Here is a 5,067-nt window from a genome sequence, read left to right as displayed (position 1 = left end):
GGACCTCCAGCCTTAACTTGTCCCACCCCATGCCTTGAGACTCACTCTATTGAGTTCCTGGACAGGAGTTCCCTAGCCTTTTGTCCTCGATACAGAGCCCCTCCCAAGCCAGTTCTGGTAACATTATTACAGGGCTATCTGAATGCCTGTCCCTTACCTTAGGGAATTTGATATCTCCCAGAGGAGCTATCAAGCTTGTAAACTTGTATGTATTAATAGAATTACATATATTCATGTTGATTCTAATTTTATGAACACGTGCAAACAAACAATAGTAACAACAAAATCTGCTTTAACAAATTTTCCAATGTAGAACTGAACAATCTTATCAATAGACCAACCTAATATCTTTCATTCCTATGAAAACTAAAAGACTGACAATAGAATAATCAAAACATGTCAACTTATAATGAGAGCTAAAAAGAGCATGCAGGAAGGGCCAGGTGGCCATGCTCTACACGAGTCTAGGCTTAACATTGGACTTGCATTCTTTTTTTTTTTTTTTTTTTTTAATTCAAGTGCATTGCATTGGCTGCTTTGCATGCAATTCTGTCAAACACTTTCCTGCTTTTGGTTAATTTTCGTTCTGCTAAATGCTTAGCCTAGCAGTTCATAAAACCAAACAGTTTCTCCACAGAAAACGGAAAATTTTCCCTAGTTAAATGATTAGATTTTCAGAAACTTTTACTTGTGAGTGTACCTCCTCTTTGTGAAATTCCTTAGAGACATAACACATAAGGATTATAAGAACCAATTTCTCTGGGGTTACTTTGACACCATACTTCTCCAGAGAAATCCCCTTTTTTCTTTTTCTTTTTAAAGTATACAGTTAAGGATGGTGGATTTTGATTTTTTTCTTGTCTATACCATTGCCTGCTAGAGTTCTTATAACTTGAATATCTTTGATATCTCCACTCCCTCCTAAGTGTGATAATCCCAAAAGACCCTGTTAATTTTCAGAGGGAGGTGGGCCTCCATGGCTAAAGTCTGTAAGGTGGCCAGTCCCCACTGAGTCTGGAGATACCTAGTCTCCATTTTACACACATTTGCACAGTCACTCCAGAGTTTATCACAGTGACTTCTCACCTTTGGGAAGGTTCCTAACTGGTGGTCCAGACTCTGTTACAAGTGCCCTCCCTCCCCCTTGGGAGGGTCCCCAACTGGTGGCTTTGACAGGATTCTATGCAGCAATCTGAACTGGTGGGTCTAACAGGAAACCACTAGAGATAGAGAGGGGAAACTGATGTCTGGAGGAGGTCTAGGCTGTGTAGGAGGCTCAAGGGAGCTCAAACGAAAACGATCTCCATTTCACAGATCTATGAGTGGGGCTTGGGGAAAGGTGGGTATGTGACAGAAGAGGTGACACAGGAGGAGAATCACTCTCCATTAACTGAGAAGAAAAGACTCTTGAGACAAAGCAAGTCCCCTCTTTTTGACTAAAGAGGATTTGGCAGACAAGAGTAATTGGCTTAGAAGAAAGTAATGCCAAGAATCCCGGGACAGAAAAGCCTTTTGGGACATATGAGAAAATCCACCGTCCCTTTGGGTCCCTTCCTGCAGTGATATCACAAGACAGACAAGGATGGGTGCCCTTTCCAGAGAGGTGCCAATCAGGCATCTGCCTGGCTGTGTCCCTCACAAGCACCACTGGGTGTGCCTCTTAACATCAGCAGCCTGGTACAAACCCCCAGATTGGACTTGGCATGCAGGGAGGGATGAGATCCCCCACCGTTACAGAGACAGATTGCCGAGAAACCAAGCGTCACTTGGAGAGTAGAGGAACTTAGGTTTATTATGCCGGCAGACCCAGCGACTGGAGTGTGAACTCTGTGTCCACTGGTGCAATAAACCTGAGTTCTACTCTCTGAGTGACGCTTGGTTTCTTGGCAGCCTATTTCTGCAACAGTGCTGTCTGGGTCTCACTTCAATCTGTCTGAAATAATGATAAACGTTCAACTTCATGGAAATCAGAGTTCCCAACAGGCATCTGTGTGACTGGACCAAGTTTCTTAGGGTGCACATCACATTCTAATATATTCCACTCAGACATTCCTGTTTCTTCCCCTCGAGAGCTCATCAGGCTTTTCACTCACTTAGGACATCCTGGAAGCCTCTATCCTCATAGCAATCTTTCATAGTCAAGATCAGACACGCTTAGGCTCAGCCCACGAGGTTCCTGGCCTGGAGATGCTTCTATGTCCTGGGGAACTGAGGCAGGACCACAGCGGTTGCCTATTTGTTTCTTCAGAAAATCAAAAGCACAGCACTGGGCAAGGATAAAAAGTGGACACAAAATCAATTCCTTTTCTGTGATGGTGAAGGAGGTTGATTTGCATACAAGGTGTTAAAAAACAGTTCTGTGACACATAAGAAGTTATACATTGGGTCATGACTCCCATGGCTTTTCTATGACACCCATAGCCTCTGCTGCCATCAGTCTCATGGAGACTTGCAGGCACACAGTAGCTATTTGAAAGTTTAACCCAGTGAATAAATTATTTTTGTGAAAGTGAAAAGCAAAAATAAGTGCAGTCATAGAAGGTGAGAGCTAGAAGGATCTCAGAGGTTATCTAGACTAGTTATTCACCACCTCTGTTTTTTACAGACAAGGTGACTGAAGTCCAGAGTAGAGAATGATTTTTAAGAAGATTCCTTTAGGCACCAGTAGGTGGCATTATGTTGCTGGACTCCCACATGGCTAACTCCTGTTCAAGTCCCAGACATGGTGGCTTCAAAATCATGCCAAGCACTTGTGTCTGAGTGCCCAAGATCCTGGGAAGAGAATGGAGGAGAAGGAATTGTGGTGTGGCCATCCTCCTGAGGGATTATTTCTCATTTTTCCTCTCACTGTGTGACTGTGTGTGTCTTTGTACCTTATCCACCCTCCTCATGCTTTAAGGCAAAAAAAAAAATCACTTTAGGGTCAGCAGGTGGTGTAGGAGTTGGATCCCACATGGACAACTTCATGGTTTGAGTCCCAGACTCAGCAGCTAGAAAAACACAATGGTCATGTGTGTATGTGTGTGACCAAAATGCAGAAAGGAGAATGAAGGAGAAGAGATTGTAGCATGACCATTTTTCCTTGAGGGTCATTTCTTACTTTTCCTCCCTTGCTCTCAGGTGAGCACATATGCCCTATAGTGAAACAAAGCAAAACAAAACTATCACTTTAGTTAATTTTAGTATATAGTATGAGATAAAGGTCAAGATTCTTTTTATTTTATAAATAGTTGTTTGATTTTACATTAGCATATCTTTATAATACTATCCTTTTTTAATTGAATTACTTTGGTACCATTTTAAAAATTAATTGAGCACATATATGGGTATATTTCTGGGCTCTATTTTGTTCCAAGCACACTGATACTTTATCATTATGATAACTGTAGGTTTTTTTTTTGTTTTTTTTTTTAGCTTTTTGATATAGGGTATGTGTGCTTGCTGGAGAGACAGAGAGAGACAGAAAGCAGGAAATCACACACACACACACACACCCCAGGAGGGATGGCAATACCGCAATCCCTTCTCCTCCATTCTCCCCTTGGGATCTTGGGCATGCATGTACATGAGGCTGGCATGTTTTAAGTTGCTGGGTCTGGGACTTGAACCATAGTCAACTACATGGGAGTCCAGCAATGTAACCATTATGCCATCTGCTGGTTCCAGATAACTGTAGTTTTATAGTAAATATTATGATCAGAACATGTGAATCCTTCATCTTTTCATTTGGTTTTGGGTCTTATACTTCATATCAAACTTAGAATTAGCTCATAAATATCTATAGAAAAGTCCTGCATAGATTTTTATTGGGATTGCATTGATTTATAGATTAATTTGGGGAGATTTGACATCTTAATAATATTGAGTTTTCTGATCCATGAACATGGTACATCTCTCCATTTATTTAAATCTCTCTCTCTCTCTCTTTTAATCATCAGCATTTTGTAGTTTTCATTATAAAAATCCTAGAGTTACTGCAAAATATTTCGTTATTTTAGTGGTATTGTTGATGGTATTGATGACTCAAGTGTCTATGCTCTATGGCAGAAACTAAAAGATCTGAAGTTAGAATAGTAGGGAGAACAAGTGTAGCTACCAGAGACTGTATGAGAGAGAGGTGGGTAGTAGAGGATGGATGTTAGTGCCTCAGGGATGAAATATGTAACAGACATAAAAATGTAAAGTTCTCTATTGAAAATAATGTATAGGGTAATATCCTTGATTTGATAGGCATGTACTGCATGCATACTTTGAAAAACCATATTGTGTGCTATAAAGATGTACTACTCCGTGTGAATAAGAAATAAAAAAATTTAAAAATGATTCAATTTCAATTTCCAGCTGTTAAATACTAGTATACATAAATTCAATTTTTGAATATTGACCTTGTATTCTCTGACCTTGCTAAGCTCATCTATTAGTTCTAGATGATAAAGTTTGCCAATTGATAGACTCTTCCTTTCATGAAAGATTTTTCTGTAGCATGTGATGCTGCTTGATGGCACATTACCCATAGCAGTACTTTCAAAAGTGAAGTCCTTCTCCCTTAAATCCTGCTGATGCCTTATCAACTAAATTTATGTATATTCTAAATCCTTTGTTGTCATTTAAATAATATTCACAGCCTCTTCACCAGGAGTAGATTCTATTTCAAGAAATTCTTTGCTCATCTTTAAGAAGTGATCCCTCAGGGACCAGCAGGTGGTGTGGCAATTAAGGTGTTGGATACTCCCTCATGGCTGACCATGGTTTGAGTACCGGACCTGGTGGCCTGCTTTCTTACCTCCCCTCCCCCGCCGTGTGTGTCTCTCTCTGGTCAAATTAAAATAAATGAGTGAATAAATAAAATTAAATAAATAATTAAAAAAAGAAGTGACCCCCTCATCTATTAAAGTTTTTTTTAAAAAGTGAATATTTATTTTATTTACTATTCAGACTTCATTAAAACATTGCAAAATGGCAATTTTACTGGGGGATTAACCCTACATAAGATATTATTGCTTGCTGGGGCTTAACAACAGGGTCCAGTTCACATTTAGCACTAATCAAATATTTTATTGAATAAAT

The sequence above is a fragment of the Tupaia chinensis genome, unplaced genomic scaffold (assembly GCF_000334495.1).
Source record: "Tupaia chinensis unplaced genomic scaffold, TupChi_1.0 Scaffold000280_1, whole genome shotgun sequence".
Classification (NCBI taxonomy): Eukaryota; Metazoa; Chordata; class Mammalia; order Scandentia; family Tupaiidae; genus Tupaia; species Tupaia belangeri.
Note: the sequence above shows the minus strand (reverse complement) of the source record.